We start from the raw sequence: 27,540 nt of genomic DNA, 5'->3' as shown, positions 1-27,540 counted from the left end.
TGATATACGTCTTAGCAGAGATGTATACAAATCACTATACTGTGGTAGTACAGATCGGAGAGCAATTAATTATGTCCGGAAAAGATCAGGAAAGGCAGAGAGAAGAGGTGATATTTGAACTGGGTCATATGAGTAAAAATAAGACCTCTAAATATGTGTTCTATAACAGAATATATATATATATATATATATATATATAAAAACTTACTTCAATGGTAAATTTACTTTCCTTAGTGTCTAATAGTTGCTTTTTCTCCAAGACATTTCTATATTCTCTAAGTCTCTCAATAATTTTGAGACTAAATGAATTAGCCTTCCCAGTAATTTCCACACATTAATAGCTTTTCCAACTTAATACAACCATTGATCCCTACCAAATTATTCAGTCCTCTATTATAGTCGTCTGCAACATTTCTATACAGTATTAAATTTCTGCTACATTAATTTTTACTTTGTTTATGAGCTACTTATAGCTATTTCATATTTGTACCTGGAGAAAATTCAGTTTAGGATTCATCTCCTATAGAATGATTCTGCCTACTCAAGCCTGTCTAGTAATGTGCATATGATAAATAATAAATAATATTGCATTGTGATAATATATTACCTTTTCTCTCCAGCAGACTCTACACCCTTGGAAAAAAGGAACACCTTTATAATTTTTGTATCCTTAGTATGTTGCCTAGCATAGTAGGCATGCAATACATTTTTGCTAAATCAGTGAATGACTACACAGGAATTAGAAAGAACATGATACTTTAAACAAACACTAGACCTGAGTCCTGGCTCTACTACCTTCTAGCTGTATGACCTTGAGAAGATCACATACTTTTTGTTTTCATCTGTAAAAAAAACCCAAAGAACAAAAGTAACTATACAAAATATTAACTACAATCCTGTCTGCTCCAAAGATGAAAGGTAAAATACTCTACACGTAAGCTGTAACCTCTATCAGGGTAGAGAACAGGTCTTTTACAATCCCCTCACTCTCTTGCATTGTACCTAAAACTGGCAAGAGCACAGAGGGAACACTAAAGAAATGCCCAGAGGTGAGCCAGGACAAGGCATTTTGGGAACTACTCAATAGCATAATGTGGCCAGAGCATGCTATTAGCCCAATAGAGAGATGTCGAGAGGCAAGCAGAAGTCAGATATCCAGGTCTTTTATTAGCCATGTTAAGAAATATGGACTTTATCCTAGAGGCAATAGGGAACTATTTCACCGATTAAAATTTCTTCTCTGGCTTAACGCTTGACTAACATTTTTACTGTGGCTACTAACATGTGAAGTTATTGTTAGATAGCAAATATCACCTCTTCCAATGACAGTGACCAAAACACTTAAAGTTGGACCCAGAAACATTATTTTAAAAAATTAAATGATAATGACAAGGATATTAGTCATTTTAAAGACTATCCTGGGAATTCCTCTCTGTTTGCTAGATGGGATGCTGCCCAATTCATGAATCATTTAATAAAGCCAATTAGATCTTTAAAATTAAAAAGAAAAGAATATTCTTACTTGGCAAAATAAAAAGCTGGCAAACTTGAGTTCGCCATTTCTTTGTTTAAAAAAAAAATGTTCTGTATACTTCTAGAAACAACTCTTGTTAAGGCATTCAAACTAGGCTTGAATACCTATTAGAAAGTTCTTTACATCAAGTCAAATTTCCTCCTTCCTTTCTAGGCATTTACTTTGAGATTGTTTAAAATAAACCTAATTGTGACAAACCTTCAAATTCCTGAAGATTTATGTCTCCCTTAAAGCTTCTCTTTTCAAAGCTATAGGCAAAATATTCCCCATTTACTGAAATGGGAAAAATTTTATCTAAAACGGTTAAAATAAAAGTTTAATGTTAAAGGGATAAACCTTCAACTATTGGTCCCATATTACTAATTTCCCTAGGGAACCTATAGTGCGTCTAAGTACATGACAGGTAGATAGTACAGAATTTACTAGCTTAATAAATTATGTGACAATATACTAGTAACCAGGTAAAACCACCCTGAAATAGTACTAATTAATTTTCCAATAGTGTACTACAGAATTTCTATCATCAGCTTGTCTGGTTCAGCTTAAATGAAGGTGATTTTAAGTTGGAAGGCAGACTTAATTACCATAGTTAACAGAACCAACATACAAAAGAATCTCAAGAGAATGGAGCAATGGATCAAATCTAATAACTTTTAACTATGGGGTTCTGTTTTCAGTACAGATAACCAATTCTGCAAGTACATTCAGGTTGCAAATTCTACAGAGGCCAGGCCGGTAACATAAATGAGTGAAGCTGGCCAGAGGAGAACTATGGCTGACTGTAAGTACAAAGGGGAGGCCACTAGTCAGCTTCAGTTAATTGTTGTTTCTAAGTTTTAAAGAGGAGCTGGAAATTCCCTGATTTTTAATGTTGATAACTACTTCATATTCTTTATATAAAATGCTCTTAGATAGAAAACTATGTCCATATTATAAATGAACTCTCAGTATACTATTATAAATATATGAACTCTCCATACACTAATGTCTGAAATTAATGTGGCCTCAGTAAAAATTCCAGCGGTTTTTTTCAGTCAGACAAGGTGTTTCTACTTAAGACAAAAAGCAAAGCCAGGAAAAGATGTGAAAAAGAAGGACAACCAGGAAGAACTAATCCTACTAAATATTAAAGCATTAAAAAATTTCATTTATCAAAACATGGTGGTATTGACATATGAGAAGCCAAACAGATATAATAGAAAGTAACTTAGTATCTCAAATTGGGGGGAAATGAACTATAAAATAAACAAGACAATTGGATGGCCACCTGAAAAAAAGAGTTAGATCCCTATCTTGTTCTCAAACCAAGATAAATTACAAATGGATCAAAGATATAAATGTCAGAAATGAAAACCCATGAATATACTAGAAGAAAACATGGACAGGGTTACCTTATTTTCTATTTATGGAACAAAATCTACATGTCATTTAAAGAATCACTAATTAGATTACACAAATAACTTTATGAAAAGATTCATAAATTAGGGAATTCCTTGGTGGTCAAGTGGCTTTCACTGCCAAAGGTGCAGGTTCAATCCCTTGTCAGGAAACTAACATCCAGCAAGCCGTGGCCAAAAAAAAAAAAAAAAAAAAAAATCATAAACTAGATTACAAAAGAAAAGTAGCAAACTGAGAAATACTGCAACTCATTTACTGATGAAGTGTTCTTTTTTTTTAAAAGGCCTTGCGGTGTAGGTTGCAGGATCTTCCCCAGCCAGGGACTGAAACCCAGCCCCCTGCAGTGGAAGCGCAGCATCCTAACCACTGGACAGCCAGGGAATTCCCTGACGTGCTCATTTTTAAATATATCAAGATTTCCTACAAAATACTAATAGCCTAATAAAAAAATGGGCAAAGGATACCAAGAGTCAGTTCATATTCTCATTCAAAGTAAGAGAATGTCAATCAGAACCATACTGATATACCATCTTTCACCTATCAGACTCACAACAATTCCAAAGTCTAATAACACATATTAGTGAAGTTGTTGGAAAAAAATACTCTCGTATGATCGCTGTGAAGTCTAAAATGGTGAAATCTCTAAGGAGAGAAATTTGCCAATATCCATAAAGATTTCAAGTGCACATACCCTTTGACTGAACAAATTCCCTTCTAACAATTTATTCCATAAATATGTTCATGTATGACTGAAATGGCAGATACAGCTATTTATTGCAGCATTATTTGCTCCAGCAAAAGACTGAATACAGCCTAGATGTCCATCAACAGGATGCTGGTTAAACAAAATGTTATATTCACTTATGCTGGTCACACCAAATCTGGGTATAATATTCACACCTGAGTGTTTAATTTAAAGAAGAATACAGACAAAATGGGACATACTCAGAGGACAGCAAGCAGATTGGTGAAGTTACTTGAAACCATGCTTCTTAAAGTTTCGCTCCTCAGTCCTCGCCTCAGTCTAGATATCCTCCCTGGGTAAGCTCATCCTCTATCATCTACCTGCTGACAACTTTAAAATTTTTATGTCTAGTAGTATCTTTCCAGCTGCCTCCTGGACTTCCCCATAAGTATAAACTCAACAGGTCCCAAACCAATCTTTCTTCTAAAATCTTTCTCCTACATTTTTTATTTGGATAATGGCAGTGTATAAATAAAACCGACCTTTCTGCCCAAAGTTATTTCCCCACTGTAATCTATCGTGCACATTGTGACCAGAGTTAAGTTTTGTGAAACAGAGATTTGATGATGTCACTTGTCAAAGGAAACCTATTGTTCCCTAATGCTGACCATGTGCCCTTCAAATTTTTTCTCATCTCCAGTCACCACCCCACCATCTCTCCATATCCTCTACAGTCTAATCACACCAATCTACTTGTTATCTTTCTATAATGCCCTATTGTTCATTTTCCACGCTATTACTCATGCTATCTGCAGGACCCCAAATGGCAGATCTAGAATGATAGGTTACCAGAAAACTATAGGGGAAATTATTTTGGCTCAGTGTAAGAAAGGAATTTGAAACAGAGCTATCCAAAGACAAAGATAATGAGTTCCTTATTACTAAAGTTACATATTCAAATTTTAAACAGGCTAACTGAGACCTCAAAAGAGATTTTGTAAAGAGGAATCCAGCAGCATATCGGTAACTGACTAGTAAGACTTAAAGTTCCTTCTGATCTTGATATTTTATGAATCCTGGCACTTGAGAACTCTTGGCTTTAATGTAGTACCTCAGAGTTACTTATTAGTGAGTTTCAACAAGGTTTATAGGCATATAGATAATCTATACTACATCATTAATTGATCTAAGTATTTCACAGTAACTACCTCAAATCTGAAGATGCTATGAAACTGCAAAAAATTATGAATTTAAATATACTTCAAAGTAAGCCTAATAAACTGGGGGAGGGGGGGATCATCCTATTCAAAAAATAGGATGAAATGCAATACTAGAAAGGTTAAATTCGAGTTGATATAAACCTAGGAACTAAAACTGTCACTTCAATTATAGAATGGAAAATTATTCACAAGGTACAAATTAAACACAGAGAAAAAAATGGAAATAAATAGCTAACCAGAGTCTAAATATGCATCCTCAACACAGCTTTAGGGAAGCAAATATAATAAAGCTATTAAAAAGCATATACTGGGGCTTCCCTGGTGGTGCAGTGGTAGAGAGTCTGCCTGCCGATGCAGAGGACACAGGCTCATGCCCCGGTCCGGGAGGATCCCACATGCCACAGAGTGGCTGGGCCCATGAGCCATGGCCGCTGAGCCTGCGGGTCCGGAGCCTGTGCTCCGAAACAGGCCACAACAATGAGAAGTCCGCATACCGCAAAAAAAAAAGCATATACTACCTTATAACTATAGGAATACACAGTATTATATAATATGTGCCAGAACATACTCCTATATTATTTAGACGGTTACTAGAGTCTTTACTTAAGCAAAATGAGAAAAGTTTTAATAGAAAAAAATGAGCATCATCAAAATTAAAAATTTCTGTACTTCAAAGGATATGAAGAAAGCGAAAAGAAACCCCATGGCAGAATGAGATAAAGAGGGTGACAATGTGAGAAAAATTCTGCAAATCATGTGTTCGATAAGGGACTTATATCTAGAATATATTAAAAAAATTCCTACAACTTAATAGTAGACAAATAATCCAATTAAAAAGTGGCCGAGGGATCTGAGTAGACATTTCTCCAAGAAGATATACAAATGGTAATAAGCACGTGAAAATACAGTAAACATCATTAGTCAACAGGGAAATGTATACCAAAATCATGAGATACCACTTCATATACACTAGGATAGGAGGAAAATAATAACGGAAAATAACAAGTGTTAGTGAGGATGTAAAGAAGCTGGAATTCTCATAAACTGCTGTTAGAAATGTAGTCACTTTGAAAAACAGTCTGGCAACTCCTCAAACAGTATATACCCAAAGAAATTGAAAGGACTCAAACAGATGCTTACAAAACAATGTTCATTGAAGCATTATTGATAAAAAGAGGAAACAATCCAATATCCACCAACTGATGAATGGTGAAATAAAATGCAGTATATTGATATAATGTTATATTATTTGACAGTAAAAAGAAATTAAGTACTGATACATGCTAAAACATGGATGAGCTTTGAAAACAAGCCAAATGAAAGAAGCCAGTCACAAAGGACTACATTTATATGAAATGTCAAGAATAGGCAAATATATAGAGACAGAAAGCAGATTAGTGGTTGTCAAGGGGTGGGGTCAGAAGGATTGGTGAGTGTTGGATACAGGTTATGGGGGTTCTTTGGGGGACAATGAAAATGTTGTAAAATTACTTTTGGTGATAGATGCATAACTGTGAATATACTAAAAGTCACTGAATTATATACTTTGGGTGAATTATTTAGTATCTGAATTATATCTCAGTAAAGTTATTTGATAAAGAAAAAGTTATATGGGCAAAATTATTTTGAGTCTTCTAATTTTCTGTTATCTCTCTTAAATAAGGATGAAGGTTATAGTGGTCAATTAAAATTTTATTTTCTTCAACCTCATTATCAACTAATTTTACTTGGCAAGTGTTTGCAAGGCAGATTCTTTTTTTTTCTGAGAAAAAATAAAGCAAGTGAACTTGCTTTGAAAGCTTTAGTCAAGTTACAATGGAAGTCTGTTAGTCTTCTCAAATAAGATATTTCAGCTATCCAATGTAATTTTGAAACTATGGTAGTGTTAAAATAAGCAAGTAATGGTAAATACAAATTATACTCTTGTAAAATTTTAAAATAAATAAGAACTCTAAAATAAACATACTTTTAAAATGACTCAAGAAACACAGCTTTTGAAAATAAGCTATTGTGATTTTTTTTTTTTTTTTTTGCAGTACGCAGGCCTCTTACTGCTGTGGCCTCTCCCGTTGCAGAGCACAGGCTCCGGACGCGCACAGGCCCAGCCGCTCCATGGCATGTAGGATCCTCCCGGACCGGGGCATGAACCCGTGTCCCCTGCATCAGCAGGCAGACTCTCAACCACTGTGCCACCAGGGAAGCCCTATTGTGATTATTTTAATCAAAATTTAAAACTTCAATAAACAATGAAACTAAACTGATCCTTTCTGATGCTGTCACAAATGATAAAACCTGTTGCCTATTCTACACACTTATACTTTCCATGTAAATGCAACATGTTGTTTTATTATCATTAAAAACAGTAAGTGATGTTAGAACTGAGGAAGAGTTTGCTTTGGAATGTCACATGACAACTCAGAAAACATCAGCATAATATTAATGAAAATCAGAATTTGAAATTTAATTATCTAGAATTTTTATTTTTTAAAAGGTAGGAAGTCCAGAGACTTTAAGCAACAAATACTAATTGAAAGGATGTAAATAATAAGTTAGTATGGAATCAATATTGCCCTTCAATTATATAGAGCTGGCCCTTTAAAAGGTAACAAGGACTGCCAAGTTCTGTACCTAATAAGGATGAAAGTAGGGGAGCAACTGTACTCCTCCCATCCAGGTTTTTATATTCATTTCTAGATCTACTTTCCTCTCCTCTTCTGAGGACCTTACTGATAGGATACAGATACTCATATACCAGAACAACAATCTCCCACTCACAAGCCAAACTATTTCTGATCAAATTCCCAACCACATCACAAATAAATCTGAAAAATCACAGAAGACATTACTTTTCAATTTCCTCTCCTTTAGATTTTTTTTAACTTAAAAAATGTTTCATTTTTGTAACAAGCAGTAAAAAGTTAATACTCTCTTTCCTCTGCCTTCCTTCTCTACTCCTACCTGCTGAAGGACACTGTAACAGTCACTCTTACTTCTGTCTCCTGAGTCATCAATTTTTCTCATTCTACTAGATCATTTTCACAGGCATACAAACAAGCTGTTATTATAGCTTAGGAAATAACTAAAATATATACAGAAAAGGGAAAAAGGGAATCAAAATGGTACACTACAAAAAAATCAATTGAATACAAAAAAAGAGCAGGATGAATGGAGGAATCAAGAGCATGTAAGACATAAAAAGGCAAATAGCAAAATGACAGAAATAAGTTCTTCCTTATCAGTAATTACTTAGAATATAAATGAATTAAATTCTCTAGTTAAAAGGAAGATATTGGCAGAATGGATAAAAACAAAATCAAAAACATGATCCATCTGTATGTGATCTACGAAAGACTCACTTTAAATACAAAACCACAAAGAGGTTAAAGATGAAAGGACAGAAAAAGATATCCCATGCAAATAATAATCAAGAGCGCTGCAATAGCTATATTTTCATCAAACAATGGATTTTAAGTCAAAAAGGTTACAAAAAACAAAGAACATCATTATATATCAATACATGGTTCAATCCATCAAAAATATGTAATAATTATAAACATGTATGTGTCTAACAATAGAGCCACATAATCTATGCAGCAAATATACATAGAATTGAAAGAAGAAACAGACAGTTCTACAGTAACAGTTGGAAACTTCAATATGCTATGTTCAATAGTGGATAGAACAACCACACAAAAAGTCAATAAGAAAATAGAGGATTTGAATACTATAAACCAATTAGACCTAAAATATATATACAAAACACTCCACCTGACAATAGCACAATGTTTATTCTTCTCAAATGCTCCTGAAACATTCTCCAGGATAGACCACATAGTAGGCCACATACACTTTTAAATGTATTAAAAGTAGACCACTTTTAATACATTTAAAAAGATTGAAAGTATACAAAGTATCTTTCTGATCCCAACAGAACAAATCTGGAAATCAATAACAGAAGCAAAACTGGAAAACTCACAAATATATGGAAATTAAACAAAATACTTTTTTTTTTTTTTTGTGGTACACGGGCCTCTCACTGTTGTGGCCTCTCCCGTTGCGGAACACAGGCTCCGGACGCACAGGCTCAGCGGCCATGGCTCACGGGCCCAGCCGCTCCGCAGCATGTGGGATCTTCCCGGACCGGGGCACGAACCCACGTCCCCTGCATCGGCAGGCGGACTCTCAACCACTGCGCCACCAGGGAAGCCCAACTAAACACTTTTAAACAACCAATGCATCAAAGAAAAAATAACAAGGAAAACTAGAAAATACTTTCAGATGAATGAACATGAAAACACAACAATACCAAACCTAATGAGATGCAGTAAAAGCAATGCTCCAATGGAAATTTATATCTGTAAACAACTACATTAAAAAAGAAAGACATCTGGGCTTCCCTGGTGGCGCAGTGGCTGGGAGTCTGCCTGCTGATGCGGGGGACATGGGTTCATGCCCAGGTCTGGGAGGATCCCACATGCCGTGGAGCGGCTGGGCCCGTGAGCCATGGCCGCTGAGCCTGTGTGTCCGGAGCACTGCAACGGGAGAGGCCACAGCAGTGAGAGGCCCGCATACCGCAAAAAAAAAAAAAAAAAAGAAAGACAGACCTCAGAGCAATAACCTAACTGTACACCTTAATGAAATAAAAAAGAAGAGCAAACAAATCCAAAGATAGCAGAAGGAAAGGAATAATAAAGATTAGAGATAAGTGAAATAGAGAAAAGCAATAGAAAAAAAAAATCAATGAAATCTATCCTTAGTTCTCTGAAAAGATCAACAAAATTGACAAACCTTTAGCCAGATTGGCTAAGAGAAAAGAGAGAACATCCAAATTATTCAAAGCAGAAACACAAGAGAGGACATTAATACAGACTTTACAAAATAAGGATTATAAAAGGATAATGTGAACAACTGTACACCAAATTGGATAACCTAGATGAAATGGACAAACTACCACAAAAACTACCAAAACTCACACAAAAAGAAATAGAAAATCTAAATAGATCTATAAGAAATAAGGAGATTGAATCTGTAACCCAAAACCTCCCAATAAAACAAACATACCCCAATAAAATAAAATTTAAAAAACAAAACAAACAAAAAAACTCCCAACAAATAAAAGTCTAGTACCAGATTTCTTTAATGGTGAATTCTATCAATTATTTATAGGATTGACACCAATCCTTCTCAAACTCTTCCACAAAAGTGAAAAGGTGGGAACACTTTCTAACTCATTCTGTGAGGCCAACATTATTACCCTGATACTGAAGCCAAAGGCATTACAAAAAAACAAAAACAAAAAACCCAAAGAAAAATAACCCTTATGAATACAGATGAAGAAATCATCAACAAAATACTAGGAAACCAAATCCAGCAGATTATACACATATATATACACACATATACAACATATACATCATGACCTAGTGGGACTTATCCTAGGTATATAAAGGTAATTAACATATAAAAAACCAATCAATATCATATATCTTATTAACAGAATGAAGGAAAAAACACAATATTAACTCAATTGATGAAGAAAAAGTGTTTGACAAAGCCTAACACTCTTTCTGATAAAAACACTCAGTAAAACAGGAATAGAAAGAAACGTCCCCAGTTTGATAAAAGCCATATATGAACAACTTACAGCTAACATCATACTCAATGGTAAAAGAATGAAAACTTTTGCCCCAATATCAAGAACAAGACAAGGATGCCCACTTTCACCACTTCTATTCAACATAGTACTGGAAAATTCAGCTGGACAAAATAGGCAAAAAAAAGTAAAATAAAAGGCATCCAAAGTGGAAAAAAAGAAGTACAACTATCTCTATTCACAGGTAACATGATCTATAGAAAACTATAAATACACACACACACACACACACAGAGTTAGAGCTAATAAACGAATTTATCAAAATTGCAGGATACAAATCTATGCAGAAAAATCAGTTGTATTTCTGTAAGATAGCAATCACCATTCCAAAAAGGCAATTAAGAAAAAAATTCCATTTACAATAGCATTTAAAATAATACTTAGGAATAAATTTAACAAAGGCCATGTAAGATGTGGGCACTGAAGACTACAAAACATTGCTGAAAGGAATTAAAGTATATCTAAATAAATGGAAAGACATCCTGTGAATAATGAAATCTAAATAAATCAAAGACAAGGGGCTTCCCTGGTGGCACAGTGGTTAAGAATCCACCTGCCAATGCAGGGGACACAGGTTTGAGCCCTGGTCTGGGAAGATCCCACATGCCACGGAGCAACTAAGCCCGTGCGCCACAACTACCGAGCCTGTGCTCTAGAGCCCACGAGCCACAACTCCTGAAGCCCGCGTGCCTAGAGCCCATGCTCTGCAAGAAGGGAAGCCATCGCAATGAGAAGCCCGGGCACTGCAAATGAAGAGTAGCCGCCGCTCACGGCAACTAGAGAAAGCCCGTGCACAGTAATGAAGACCCAAAGCAGCCAAAAATTAAATAAATAAATTTATTAAAGAAAAATAAATCAAAGACATAATATTGTTAAGATAACAATACTACCCAAAGTGACCTACAGATTCAATGCAATTCCTATCAAAATTCCAAAGATTTTTTTTGCAGAAATTCATATGGAATTTCAAGGGACCCAGAACAGCCAAAACAATCTTGAAAAAGAACAAAGTTGGAAGACTCACACTTCTCGGTTTCAAAACTTACTACAAAACTACAATTATCAAAACAGTGTGGTACTGGAATAAGGACAGACATACAGACCAATGGGATGGAACTGAAAGCCCAGGAATAAACCCTCACATCTATGGTCAATTGACGATTTTTTTTTTTTTTTTTTTTTTGCGGTACGCGGGCCTCTCACTGTTGTGGCCTCTCCCGTTGCGGAGCACAGGCTCCGGACGTGCAGGCTCAGCGGCCGTGGCTCACGGGCCCAGCCGCTCCGCGGCATGTGGGATCTTCCCGGACTGGGGCACAAACCCATGTCCCCTGCATCAGCAGGCGGACTCTCAACCACTGTGCCACCAGGGAAGCCCTGATCAATTGATTTTTGACAAGGGTACCATGACCATTCAATGGGGAAAAACAGTCTCTTCCACAACTGATGCTAGGAAAACTGAAGAGCCACCTGCAAAAGAATGAAGCTGAACCCTTACCTTATACCATATATAAAAATTAACACAAGCAGATCAAAGATCTAAATTTAAAAGCTAAAATTCTAACACTCTTAGAAGAAAACATGGAGGCAAATCTTCATGACTTTCGTTTTGGCAATGATTTCTTAAATATAACACTAAATGCATGGGCGAAAATAGAAAAAAATAGATAAATTGGACTTCATAATAACTGAAAACTTGTGCATCAAAAGACAGTATCAAAAGAGTGAAGACAACTCAATACCCAGAATTTATAAAGAATTCCTACAATTAAATACTGTAAAGACAACCCAACTTAAAGAAATGGCCAATAAACACATGAAAAGTTACTCAACAGTCACTAAGGGAATGCAAATCAAAATCACAATGAGATATTTAATACCTACTAGAGATGCTATAACATAAGGGAAAATAACAAGCATTGAGGAGAATGTGGAGAAACTGAAACCCTCCTACACTGCTGGTAGGAATGTAAAATGGGACAGCCAATGTGGAAAAGAGTGTGGTGGTTCCTCAAAAAGTTAAACATAGAATTACCATACAACCCAGCAGTTCTATTCCTAGGTATACACTATACACCCAAAAGAATTAATAACAGGGACTCAAACAGATATTTATACAGCAATATTCATAGCAGCATTATTCACAATAGCCAAAAGTTGAAAAACTCTAAGCGCCATCAACGGATAAACAAAATTTGGTATAAACATAAAATAGAATATTATCCAACCACAAAAAGGGGTAAGATTCTGATACATGCTACAACAGGGATGAACCTTATAAACACTGTGCCAAGTATAAAAGGCAGACACAGAAGGGAAAATGTTGTATGATTCCTCTTATACAAAATATCTAGAATAGGTAAATTCATAGAAACAGAAATATTAGAGGTTACCAGGAGCTGGTAAGAGGGGAAGTGGGGAGCTATTTAAGGAGAGTTTCTGTTTGGTGTGATGAAGAAAATTGGAAATAGTGGTGATGGTTACACAACACTGTGAATGGAAATGCCACTGAATTGTATACATAATGTTTAAAATGGCAAATTTTATGTATATATATATATATGTTTATATATATTATGTTTATATATATATATATTCACAAACACACACAAAGCCAAGCATGCTCCTACCTCGGGGCCTTTGCACTTGCTGAATACACTCTTCCCTCATTTCCTATAAATTCTTTTCTCAAAAGTAACTTTCTCGGTGAGGTCATTCCTGACCAACCTATTTAAAACGTCATCGTTCTCCTCCAATACTTCACATCTCTGTCCCCCCACTTTTTGCCTTAGTATTAGCTAACATTCTATATACTTTACATATTTATTTTGTTTAAAGCTTATGTTACCCAGAATATGTAAGTTCTAAGAGGTCAGAAATTTATCCTTATCATATAGTAAGCAGCAAAAAAAATACTTATTCATGTCATATACACACAAAACTTTCTATTTGGGTAGGCGGCAAAGAAGGAATTCTACGTAAGGCAGAAACTGTTTTTGCCCTTTTAAAAAATCTTACGTGAAACTTTCTTTCAAAATGGCATTAGGGGTTATCTGGACATTAAGCTTATGACCCATTTAAAAATATTTTTAATTTTTTTCTTCCAGTGTTACTGAGATATACTTGACATACAGCACTGTGTAAGTGGAAAGTGTACAGCATAATGATCTGACTTACACACATCATGAAACTGTTATCACAATAAGTTTAGAGATCATCCATCATTTCATAGATACAAAATTGAAGAAATACAAAAAAAAAATTTTGTGATGTGAACTGTTAGGATTTACTCTCAACAACTTCCATATATAACATTCAGAAGTGTTAATTCTATCATGTTGTACACTACATCCCTAATACTTGTTTATCTTATACTTTACCTTGTACCTTTTGATGGCCTTCATCCAATTCCCCTCCCCCCCAGCCACTACTCCTGCCTCGGTAATGACAAATCTGACCTCTGTTTCTATGAGTTTGTTTGTATGTTTGTTTTTGAAGTGTAATTCACCTACATTATCTTAGTTCCTGTTACACAAGAGTCTTTTTCTATACATTTCAAAATGATCACCATGATAAGTCTAGTTATGATGTCACCATACAAAGATATTACTTGGTTATTAACTATATTCCCCAAACTGTACCTTTCATACCAGTGATTCATTTATTTTTGCAACTGGAAGTTTGTACCTCTCAATCTCCCTCACTTCTTTCTTTCCTCTCCCACCCTCTTTCCTCTGGCAACCACCTGTTTGTTCTCCGTATCTATAACTCTTGTTTCTGTTTTGTTATGACCTTGTTTTGTTTTTCAGATTCCACATGCAAGTAAAATTATACAGTATTTGTCTTTCTCTTATTTCACTTAGCATAATACCCTCTAGGGCCATGCATGTTACTGCAAACGGCAAGACTGCATTCTTTCTTCCATATATACCACATCTTTTTTATCTGTTCATCTAATGATGGGCACTTGGGTTGCTTCCATATCTTGGCTATTATAAATAGTGCTGCAGTGAACATAGGGGTGCATGTATCTTTTCAAATTAGTGTTTTTGTCCCCAAAGCACAAAATATTTTAAAGTTTTAATTGTGGTAAAATATACATAAAATGTACCATCTTAACCATTTTTAAGTGTACAGTTCAGTAGTTTTAAGCATATTGACTGTTGTGTAACCAATCTTTAGAATTTTTTCATCTTGCAAATTTGAAATCCTGTACCCATTTATTTAAACAACTCCCCATTCTCCTTCCTCCAATCCCAACCCCTGGCAACCACCATTCTGCCGTTTCTAAAGAATGTGACTACATGAGATACCTCATCTAAGGGGAATTATACAATGTGTTTGTGTGTGTAAGTGACTTATTTCACTTAGCATAATATATTCAAGGTTCATCCATGTTGTAGCATATGTCAGAACTTCCTACCTTTTTAAGGCTGAATAACACTCCATTGTACGTATATTATGGCCCATTAAAATTTTTTCCAGTATTTTTCAAGTTCTTTTTGAACAAGAAGCATGATATGCTATAGAATCTATCCTTCAGTAGTATACTTAGCTATTTTATGGGAAGTAGAGTAAAAGATGTCTGGATACCAAATCCCAAACTGCGACCCAATTATCAGACCTAACCTGCTGAGAAAACTTCTAACCAAAATACTATACTATGAAACTTAATTCTTTAATATGAACATCAACTGTGTCTCTCCTTAATTTACCTGATTGTTACTTATAAGCCTAAACAGACATGTTCAAAGTAGACTGAAAGGATCCAAAAGAGAAATTTCCTTACCCAATATTATAGACTAAAACCTATTAGTATTATTTGTTTTCCCCCTACCAGGAGACCAAAATTCTAATCTCTGTAACTAACTGAAAGTGTGACAATATACTTAACCGTCCGGCCCCCCAGTTACCTTGTCAATGACAGGTTTGGACTGAATGCTTGTGAAGGTGTCTTATAACTCAACACTGTCTACTTGGTTTATTTTCTACTCACATATTCTCAAAACACCTACCCCAACCAAACTAGAGATATCAGGAAAAAAAGATTAAAATCCTCATTAAGGAATAAATGCAAGATAAAAAGTAGTGGGCTCTATATTCTAAAATAAAAGCTTATGAGATTTAACTTTAAAAATACCTTTTAACTTAAAAATAAACATTTTTTCCTCTTGAAGACATCAACCATAATGTTCTATACCTAAAATTCTAAAAAAAAATAATAATTATTATGTTACGATTGTTCTATCCTTCTACTATTTGTAGGAGTATCACTGTCCTCATTTTAAAAAAATTTTCAGGCTAGTATGACCTTAACATATAACAACATGAACACCAGCAACAACTAGAACTTAACAGAGAAATAAACTAATTTGTAATAGTTATCCAGAAAAAATCCTTCAAAATTATTCCCAGTAGACAATTTAAGATAACTTAGGTTGTTTTATTAATGTACAATACACAAAATCATCACAGAAGTTGAGATAAGAAGCTTTACAAGTCATGTATTCCAATCTCTATTAACATTTGCGTATAGAACTCTATTAAATCCCATCCTTATGTCTGTTCTATGTTTTCTTGGTATGTTTCAGATTAATCTAACTGCATAAGGTATCCATCCAGCTGATTAGTTATAAAATAAATGAGATCACTAGTCAATAAGAAAAATATCTGGCAAATACCAATCAGCCATGGCATAGTTGAAGAAGCTCAGGCGTGAGTTCAAATTCTGCCATCTCTAAGCTGTATAACCTTCAGCAGTTCTTTTAAATTCTTTTTCCTCACCTGACCATCTACACTGCAGAGCTGTTACAGAGTTCAGAAGAATAAAATCTAAAATATAGTAAGTGCTCAACAAATATGTATTTCCTTCTCACTGACCTATAGAACTAAGAACATATATCAAGATTCTACGTTGGCTTGCAGAAAAATTACTAAGAGCCTGTTATATCTGATTGTACTTAGTTTCCAACTCATTTAAAAAATATATATACTAACCAGCAATTTCATCAATATGCCAAAACTCATCTTTGCCCTCCCAATATATATGCTTGCTCATTTTATTCCCTTACTAAAGATATCAATGCCTCTCTACCCATTTTTGCTTCGATTCCCCCACAGGTAATCCATGCCTTAACCATATTGAAATGTTGCCTGAATTCATCAAACTTTCTCACATCTCCATTAATACATACAGGAAGTTCTCTTCACCTATAATATCACTTCCCACCACCCCTGTTACTCTATTTAGTGCTTCTGATATTAAACTCAAGTTCTACCATCTCTAGGAAGCCAGTACACACACACACACACACACACACACACACACACACACAACCCGGCCCTCTGGAAAGGTTAAGCATTCATTAATTTATTTTTTGGCCATGCCATGCGGCATGTGGGACCTTAGTTCCCCAACCAGGGGTCGAACCCGTGCCCCCTGCATTGGAAGTGCAGAGTCTTAACCACTGGACCACCAGGGAGGTCCCAAGCATTCATTTTTTGTATTCCACACTGTACACACTATATTATCATTCTTGGTCTACTTGTCTGTCTTCCCTACTAAACAAGAGGAGTGCAGAGAATGGTTCTTATTCATCTTTATCCCTAACATCTACTAGTATAATTCCCGGCACATAGTAAATACCCAAATGTTTTCAAGAATTCAATGTCATAACGTAAAACAAAACAAAACCTCTCAATCCTTAATAGTAACGCCAAAAATTGAGATTCAAAAGCATTCTTTGAAGCAACAATGTACCATTTTTAAGACTTGAAGTATGCCTCCACTGAAATGCACTTAAAAATGGTTAAAACAGTATATTTTAGGCTATATATATTTACCCTACACACACACACACACACACACACACACACACACACAGAATGTCTCAGTGATCCAACTGAAGCTTAATTCCTGGTTATCCCTCAAAGAATTTTGCTTTCATTGATAAGTTATTCTACAAGGGACCTATAGCACAGTGGTTAAAAGTAAGGGCTCTGAAAAGAGACTGGTAAGCTTTATCACTTGTTAGCTATGTAATCTTAGGCAAGTCCATCATTTTGAAGCTCAGTTTCTTCATCTGCAAAATGGGGATTGTAATAGTACTGATCTCATAGAACTGTAGTAAATAACCCATATAAAGTACTGCGTAAATACTGTTTTCAAACTGTGCTCCCTAGATTGTTGGGTGATCCTTAGCCAAAGAAAGAAAGGGCTTTAGACCACCCCTTCCCCCATTTCTTCCCCTATAAAAGATTTCACCCTATACATTCTTTTACTTTACAGATTGATCTGTCAAGTAGGATTTTTTAAAAACAAAGCATTCCTTGGTTTAAAAGAACTGAAACCACTAATCTAATAGCACTCAACTGATGCTCATATTAACATCTCAGTCTGTAGATCGCCACTTACTAAATTCAATTATTGAAACTTACTTTGTTGGCATTCATACTTAATTTAGCTTTGCTTTGCATCTCACAGAAAGGGAAATCTTTAAAAATACAATCTCATCTCTACTCTCGGTAAAAGCTAACTGGGAATAACTAATTTGGGGCTGATATTGAAGACAGATTATAAGTTTCCTAGTTGCTACTGAGTCAGGTCAAGTTGTTTAACTGAAGTGGTCCTGAACATAAATCATACTCATAATCAAATTAAGAGAGTGTGTGTGTATACTATTAACATTAAAAACAGGAAACTGATTTAAGTGAAGAATTCTCCAAAGTTTGAAATACACTAAAAACTGAGACCCAGGTTGATTATCACTAACTTGCAAGGTTGTTGCAGAGTTTAAAAATACAAAGTTCCTAAAATATAGTAAGTGCTTAATAAATGCAGCTTTCCCTCTCATACCTGTCATCTCTTTTCTGACTTCGCAACAACCAATAGTCATTCAAACCTTCCCATGGCTGTTAGGCTTTTCTAGACCTCCTCAGACTCTTTCACTAATTATCTCCAATGCTGTCCTCTCATCACCTTCAAAACCCTTGTGTTCTTTTTCACTCACTCAACCCACCACAGTTTATTAACATCACCACTGTAATTTTACCTCCTTGCCTCAGTCCAATTCAATGTTTCTGAATATCTGTAATATTTATAATATTTACTATTTGCCTGGAACCAAACCTTTACCTTCAATGTGGTCCTTGCTTTTGTTTAATGTTTAAATTCATTTTCCTACGCTTCTAGGCTATCTCTTTGCAGTTATTTGTTTTCTCTCCTCAATTCTTCAATCCTAAGTTCCACATTCTCACCCCAAAACAATTTTGCCTCTTACACTTCTGAGGTTTTCCAGTTGAAAGTCACCAATCATCTTTACAGAAGCCATGTATCTGTCTTTGCATCTATCCCTTTTTTCTTCTATAAATACTATTTTCAGAAGAGGAAGCATGACTCTTCCCCAAAGATAAATCTTTCACCTCTTAATACCTACCATTCCATCTAGCCTTTCAAAGAGACTTACACCCATACATTCCACCTCTCTCGAGGATCTTTAATCACCCCCTGCAATTACCTGCTTTCCTTCTAACTTTAGGCATCAGATCTCTCCTACCTCAAAAATGTAAATGTACAAATGAAATCATCTTGTTTCTATCCTATTCAAAGACAAATATTGAAAATAAATTATCCACTGCCTCCATTTTCCAAATACCCATTTTCTTGTTAACCTCCTGTACTTTAGTTTCTGCCCCCATAAAATTACTGCAACTCTTTCAAAGATAACTAAGAAAATATAGAGAGAAATATATTGAATTCAAGTCAGCTAATTCCATGGGAAAAAAAATTTTAATTTACCCAAACTGTAGTAAAGTACAAAATTTTAAGATAAAACAAATTTTATGCAAAATATATGAAACTTAATCATTGTCCTCACCATTTTTTCCCTCTTATAAAAGAACTAACAAGATATACTAGCAGGTTTCTTTCAGAAGAATAACCACTGATTTCCAATATTCGTTTGTTTTTTTTTGGCCACATGGCTTGTGGGATCTTAGTTCCCCAACCAGGGACTGAACCCAGGCCTTTGGCAGTGAAAACATGGAATCCTAACCACTGGACTGCCAGAATTCCTCTAGGATAAAATTTAATATGCTTTACAGGGCTGCTGCTTACTCAGGTAAACTAAACTGAAGTAACCAATGGCCAAAAAAGATAATCTTTCTTTCCCCCCAAATTTCAAACCATGTCTGTTTGTAGCAATAACAGTGTCTAAAATTACTGGTTAAAAAAGTTCTAAAGCATAACCAAAAAAAACACACAAAAAACCCTTAGATATTCATTTAGCTAACTACATTTAATTATGCCAAATTACAACAGAAACATCAATATCTACAGCTATTTGATAAATAATAGCTACTAATGACAGAAGCTATAATTTTTACTCATAAGCACCCGAAGCCTCATTTAAAATGATACATTTAATATCGGACTGCCTACAAGCTAATACTTTCAGATTGTTAATTTCCTGAGAATATCAAAAAAACAAGACTTTTCTATTCCGCACCATCACCCAAGTAATACATACACCCATCTAATACTACGTTCTAGTTCTTTTTTCTCAAACCTTCATATTTAATATAATCTATATTAAGATATTCACAAATAAACTTTCAAAAATTGAAGTACATTGTTAAAAAGTAAGATCATTTCAGTTACCAACTTTTCTAACATAAATAGGAAGCCCAGTCTTTTGTCTCAAAACGCATTCTATGGGGACTTTCCTGGCGGCACAGTGGTTAAGAATCCGCCTGCCAATGCAGGGGACACAGGCTCGAGGCCTGGTCGGGGAAGATCCCACATGCCGCGGAGCAACCAAACCCGCGTGCCACAACTACCGAGCCTGCACTCTAGAGCCCGTGAGCCACACTACTGAGCCTGTGCTCTAGAATGCGCGAGCCACAACTACTGAAGCCCGCGTGCCTAGAGCCTGTGCTGCGCAACAAGAGAAGCCACCGCAATGAGAAGCCCGGGCACCACAACAAAGAGTAGCCCCCGCTCCCTGCAACTAGAGCAAGCCTGCGCACAGCAACTAAGACCCAAGGCAGCCAAAAATAAATAAATTTTTTTTAAATAGAAAAAAATGCTAAAAACACATACTATGAATATGTCTTAGTGTGCTGTCACACACATAGCTAAAGCTATCCTCACTGAGAGTCAGCACTCAGATAAAACCAGTCCTCACCTTCTGAAGCACTTGTCTATGGATACTGTTCAAACCTTGATTTCTCACCAATCCTTTTTCTCCCCCTATCTTCTTCTCAGTACATCTCACCATCATCTACCTAATTCCTCAAGCCAGGAACGTGGAGATCATTTTTTTTTAATTAATTTACTTATATTTTATTTTGGCTGCGTTGGGTCTTCGTTGCTGCGCGCAGGCTTTCTCTAGTTGCAGCAAGCAGGGGCTACTCTTTGTCCTGGTGCACAGGCTTCTAATTGCGGTGGCTTCTCTTGTTGCGGAGCACGGGCTCTAGGCACGTGGGCTCAGTAGTTGTGGCTCGCGCACTCTAGAGCGCAGGCTCGGAAGTTGTGGCGCGCAGGTTTAGTTGCTCCGCAGCATGTGAGATCTTCCCGGACCAGGGCTCGAACCCGTGTTCCCTGTGTTGGCAGGCGGACGGATTCTTAACCACTGCGCCGAAGTCCATGGAGGTCATTTTTGACAGCTTTCATTTACATCCAATTCATCATGCAGTTGTCAACTGCGCCACCATTCCCATCTCCTGTCTCTATCAAATCAAATTTTATATATACATATACACATATATCCTTTTCTATTCCTTCATCTCTACAGCTGCTACCCTAGTTCCAGTTATCATCATGTCTTACCTCAACAACTGTACTAGCACAATGTCTTTGCTTTTACCCTTGCCTTTCTCCAATCCATTTTCAGCCAAAGTGATGTTTTAAAAATTTAAAGTATATTACTCCTCTGCTTCAAAATCTTCAATGACTGCAATGTCCTTAGTAAAACCCAGAAGTCTTTAACATGTCCTTCAAGGCCCTGCATGGCCCCGCATGATCTGCTCTCTGCCTCTCTCATTTCATCTTGCACGGTTTCCCTCCATTATTATCCTCTTGCCACCCTGAACTTCTTTCATTCCTTCCAACATATTAATCTCTCTCCTGCCTTCATACGTATTTTTTCCATTCTAGGAAACTCTTTTCCTGCCTGGCTTCTTATTCTTTATGTCTTGACTTAAATATCACCACCTGAGAGGCCTTCTCTGACCGTACAAACTAAAACCCTCCCCATTTTTCTCTCATAGCACTCTTTTCCCTTACTGAATTCACCCCAAATTGTAATTTTACATTTATTTGCTTGTTCATTATGTCTTTCCACTATTATGCTGTAGATTCTACAAAGGCAAGGATTACACTACATATAATAAATTAATAAGTAAAAGGATCACTTAATAAATCTACTTAGTGGATGAATGAATGGATGTGCATGACCTAGAATCCAGGAAACAAATTACAGCTCTAAGTGGCTTCCCCTCCTCTGGGTCTCCCATCGTCACGTGATCAACTTTCCAACTGTTACCAAAAGAGAGGAGCAAAAGGTGTTCCTGCAAACTCAAAGGCAATACAATAGGAGGAATGCCAGGAAATTGTACTCGATGTCTAATAGGTGAGACAAATAATGGTATGATTTCATGGGAAGGAGAAATCCTTAAGGGCTACAATGATGAGAGATGATTTTATTCACAAGGTGGAATTTGACCTGAGTATTCAGACTGGTAAAATTTGGAGAGGTAGAATGTATGGGGAGTGAAGCCCAAATAAGGAATTAAGAGACACAAAGTGTTAGAAGACAATAATAGAACTGGAATGTGGCAACTTATATTTACAAAGTAGATAAGTGTAAAAAAACTAAATCTCTCATCATGTAAGAAATCTGTATTTTGTTAAAACATGTTAATCACGTTAAGACCACAACATCTACAAAACATTTGAAAGGTTACAATAAAATCATTCTACCTCAGTCTCCATAAATCCCTTCTAATTCTAATCTTTGGCTTTTAAAGTTTTTCAAACATTTATGACAACACACTCTCATAATTAGTTTTCATAACTCATTTTCACTCTGACCAACTACCTCAAGTTTCCATATTCTTATCACTGTGTTCTTTATTCACTATACTGACACCTGATGAAATTTCCCCAGTAGATCTACTATTTCAATCATATTTATTTTTCCTTTATAGCCTTTGATCTCTCTAGAACTTCATTTTTTTCTTCTGTCGAAGTAGTTGACTTTTTCTTGTTCTACATTTATTTCAATGATCTAACTCTTCAGAAAATCTAAAATATTCATATGTACCAACATTTTAATTTTACTATTGGTAGAAGCGTCAAAAGATTTTACTTCTAAATCTGTAATGTTACTTCAGTTCCTGCCTCCTAAATTTACACAAGCCCCTCCTTCAGTTCTATCTTGTTTCCATAGGTAAATTATCAAGGTCTAGTTCAATGCCTTATGGAAGGCATTCAGTTATATTAGATAAGGGGTTTGCAGTTAAAAGTTTCTAGAGATACTTCCAAATTGAAAATGTTATGATTTCATTAATCTTATCTTCTCATGGGCTTTTTCCATTGACAACACTGCTTATCTTTATTCATGCTTGCCTACTTGAGGTTATTCTAAAAATGTTTTCCGGTTAAGGCCAACTTACCTGAAATACCAATATACCACTATTTCTTTCAAAACCTCTGCTTTTTCTAACACTTAAATCCAAGCATAATTTTTGCATTTCAGAGGAGGATCTCAGGATATTTAGAATCACAGAATTGTCAAACTGGAGCACACTAAGGTTCACAGAATTTAAGAAACTTGACTACATCTATGTAGCTAGTGAAGTGACAAAGTCCTGATTCTCTCTAATCAGCACTCCTTCCAAGTCAAGAAGGCTTTACTGGTTACTCCAGCACAATGTTTTCTTCCTAATGCTATTTCCTATGTCCTTAGGACATCATCTTCTCCTAGTTAATCAATCACAACGTTTTTGTTTTTTAACTCTCAATTACTCTCACTCTCCTAAAACCGTTCAAGGATGACAGAGATACCAGAAGCAAAACTGGGAGGCAACTACTTTGCTTTTTCTCAGATCATTTTATGTCTATATTATATGATCTGCATTTTATAGGAAATTCCCCAAGGAGTGAGACCTGCCAATACGTTGTAGTACACTACAACGATTTAATGTGAAGTGCTAAGGCAATGGAAGCATAAACAGAAAAGTCTTGGAAGATACATGGTTTTACTTGCTTGGAGCAATAGATATTTTTCATTTAGTAAATATTTATCAAATATCAATCATATGGAAGGCTCTGTGCTACCTATTAGCAAAAAGTCACATTTAAATTCAAGTACTGTAAATCAAACAGAAAAGAAACACTATGTTCATCCTTTTGCAAAAACAAAAACACCAAAAACAAACACAGCACAACCCTCCCTCTGTAAAGTGGAATCCCCCCTTAAGTTCACCTTCTGTATATTCAAGTGTTTGTAGACCTAATGGTTCTAAGTACCTGTACAATTATACAGAGTTTAGATAGAGTAACATTACAAAACAAGCCCTCTTTCCTTTTCAAGATCATAGCTACTTAAGTAAAAGTGGTGAGACTGAAATCAGAGAAAACGAAACGCTGAAAAGTGGAATGCAAAACTGAGAAATTAAACTGCGATAATGACTGCATTAAGGAAAATAAACTTTATTTAACGGGGGGCGGGGACCCTGAGGTACTTATGAGTATTTCACATAAACTGATAAAAGTCACAAAAGCGTCAAATCCCAGTCTTCCAAGAAAGTAACACTGTAAATATCACCATTAAAAAAACAAGTTCTTGTCTACTTTGTTCTGAAAAGTTTTATTTTCCTTAAAAACAAAACAAAACCAGAAAAAAGCAAAACAAAACCAAAAAAGGAACAAACAGAAACCACTCTGAGCTGGCGACTGCGACAGGCCAGTCAGACACCCAAGCTTTCTGGGTCGCGCTTGGCTTTGGGATGCATGTCCGCGAAGAAAGCCCTGGAACCACCCATCACGTCCCACACCCAGATCCCAAGAAAGCAGCAGTCGCGGCGAAGGCCCGACACACACAGGGGCTGGTGGGGTCCGGGGTCCGGGCCCTGCTGCAGACATGGAGAGGCCCTCGGGACGGAGGATAACAGAGAGGCAGCGCGGTCGTAACCCGGACGCCTAGGCCAGGAAAAGCGCCGAGGGCGTCCAGAGCTCGAGGGCACCCAGCACTCGCGCGGGACGCCTTGTCATGAGTCACGGAGGCGAGAAAGCAGGCGGGCGGGGGAAGAGGCTGCAGGATGGAGGGAAGCCCGACCCTCGGGAGGGAAGCGAGCGGACGGGGAGGCCCCGACCTCACACGGGGCAGGGAAGGGAGGCCCTGCCTACCCACGCCCGGCCCGCCCTGCCCTCACCTCCATCCGACGCAACAGGCGCTGCGGCCGGGTCCGGACCCCGGGGTCTGCGTGCTGGGGGGCGGGGGCAGCAGCCCGCAGCCATGACAGGAGAGGGGCTGGCCGCGGGCGGGCTGGGCCGCACGTGCGGGCAGCGGCCCCTCCCCGGCCTCCCCGCGCTCTCGCCCGCCCGCCCCCGGGGGTCAGCCCCTCACCTCGGCGGCGGCAACGCGGCCCGGCCTGCCCCGACCCCCCCACCTCGGCGGAGCGGCGGCGGCACGTACTCACCGCCGCTCACGGGTTCTCGGGCTTCGCCATGACTGAGGCGCCCCCTGCGCCCCCCGCTTCGACCGAGACTGACACGCGCGGCTGGCCGGGCGGGGGCGGCCTCAGGCGACCACCCGGCTGACAGAACCCGCCCCCGCCTCTCCCCACCAGTTGAGCAGCGGCCACTGCCCTGCGGCGCCCTCAGGCTTCCTCCCCACGCCTGGGGCGGCGGGTGGCAGCGACAGGCAGCTGCGGCACTTACCGGCGGCGCGGCCAGGCCCCCCTGTCAGCGCGGGGCCGGGAGGGAGAGGAGGGAGGAGTGAAGGGGCACCGCCTCCCCCGCGCCGCCACGCACCCGCCTGATTGGCCCAGTTCACTCCCCCAGCGCGACCCCACCAGCCCCTGCGAGCGGCACTCCGGTAGCACCGGCGCGTCATTTGCATACTTGTGCCCGCATCGCTGATTGGCCCGGGCTCGGAGGGGCGGTGGAGACGGCGGCAGCTCCCGCCGCTGCTCCCGCCGCGTCGGGCGACCGAGGAGGGAGGATCCTCTCTGCCGCTCCCCTTCCCTCACGGCCCGGCCTGACCTGGGGCGGAGGGCGGCGGGAGGCGGGGTCGCCGCCCGGCTCCAACATGGCCCCGCGCGCCGCCGACCCAATCGCCGGTGCGGTTACTCCGAGAGCCCTGGGCGGCCTCGGGGCGGGGAAGTGTTGGGGCCGGGCGCCCTCTGGCCGGAGCGCGGGGCAGTGCAGTGGCCCGGGCTCCCGTCGCCGCCCCGCCGCGGCCGCCACGTCAGGCCGCGCCCTCGCGGCGGCCTCTCCCCTCCCCGCGGCCCGGCCGCCACGTCAGGCCCGGCAGGCACGCCCTAGCCGCGAGCTGACCGGTGGCGGGGTCGGCGCCGAGGTCACTCACACGCTGGGCCCGGGGCCGCCGAGGAACCGCGAGAGTTTCTAGAGCCTCCCTCTTGACACGGCCGTAGTCTTGGACCCTGGTTCTCACTTCGCTCTGAGACTGCGGTGGCACACGCCTGTGCTTTAAAATCGGGAGCAAGGAGAGTGTCGCCGCGATGATGCAGCGATTCAGTCCAGGTGCTAAGCACCTGCCGCGGAAAAGGCACCAGGCTGAGGACAGATCCAGCACCAAGCCCTAATCTAGAGAGAGTACGCACCTCGAGTGGTAGAGAGCTGGGGCTGACACACCTAGTCATCTCCATGGTCAGGCCCACGTTCTAAATTAAACAGCTATGAAGGGAAAGAAAGACCCCCCCGCCCCCGCCAAAAAAGAAGGGCGGGGGAGAAGGTGACGTTGGGCCAGAAGTAGGGGGCGTATAGAAAACCGCGGCCTAAGAAGGCGTGGGGAAACCTGGGTTCCCTCTCGCTCTGTCACTAATTAACTGAGTGACCTACATTAAATCATAACATGTCCCAAGGCCTCGGTTTTCCCTTCTGTGAAGTGAAGAGGCTGGACACATTTTTCTAAAAGCCTTCCGATTCTAAAATTCTACCTGTCTCTCTTTCAGGCCCTGAGCTGGCTTTAATACCTGACTAAAACTTAAGCATCCATATTAGAACGAGAGAAGACAAAATAATGGAACGTTATAACTTCAGCCAGCCTCCCTGATGTTTGTTCGGAACTGTTTACCGTTTCAAATCCTAGGAGGGTGATATCTAACATTCACTTTACAGTTGACAGAAATCTCTTGACTTTCTGTCTTCACAAAGAAGCATAGAGCAATGTCACTCTGCTTGTTTATGCCTCACCAGAATGGAATGGCCGCGGTATACAGAGTGCTAGTTGCCAAGTAATTTCATTCTTCATATTCCGCGTGAAGGCTCTCCAGAGTAGAGCAACACAACTCTATTTAGCTGAGATACTGAAAGGGTTAGGAGAAAACCCTGCTGAGAGAGAAGTTACAATTACAGTTTCGATTCCCCTCAAGGATACTTAACAACAACTACACACTAGGATAAGAATGCACGGAAACAGTTCATCTCTGAGCTCGCTACACTACTTATTTGAATACCACTTTAGTTTGCAAATCCAACCTGTTGAGTCAAATCTAAGGCCAGTAACATCTCATTTATCAACTTTACCTACTTGACAGAACTTTTCTCCCAAAGAAAACTCACGTTTTCTTGAATACAGCCCTTTGAAAAAATAAAGTTTGGTGATTAAGGAGCATCATTATCAACACTATTGCAGTTTATTATGACCAATGAATGCCCTCAAAATTATGTAGATTTGTCCCTATAATAATGACCTCTAGAATGCTGTTTTTATGATTAAATTTACATCTGGTTTTTTTTGTTTGTTTGTTTTCGGGTTTTTTGGTCTCCTTTATCACTCCTGGGCTGACACTTCTCCATTGTCCT

The 27,540-nt window shown here is 38.6% G+C and overlaps 1 protein-coding gene across 9 annotated transcripts in view; it reads right to left on the bottom strand.

Annotated features, from left to right (window-relative positions):
* CHD9 (chromodomain helicase DNA binding protein 9) overlaps window positions 1-25,698 on the bottom strand; it is a 194,854-nt gene extending 169,156 nt beyond the window's left edge. For 8 of the 9 annotated variants that reach the window (XM_060132647.1, XM_060132651.1, XM_060132650.1 and 5 more), the window contains exon 1: window positions 25,432-25,473. The gene's annotated coding sequence lies outside the window, so the exon portion shown is untranslated. Of the gene's footprint in view, window positions 1-25,431; window positions 25,474-25,614 lie in introns of those variants that run through there. The other variant, XM_060132648.1, reaches the window with a different exon arrangement.
* Window positions 25,699-27,540: the final 1,842 nt, after the last annotated feature.

Source organism: Lagenorhynchus albirostris, chromosome 19, assembly GCF_949774975.1.
Source record: "Lagenorhynchus albirostris chromosome 19, mLagAlb1.1, whole genome shotgun sequence".
Taxonomy (NCBI): domain Eukaryota; kingdom Metazoa; phylum Chordata; class Mammalia; order Artiodactyla; family Delphinidae; genus Lagenorhynchus; species Lagenorhynchus albirostris.
Note: the sequence above shows the minus strand (reverse complement) of the source record. Positions and strands in the feature narration are given on the sequence as shown.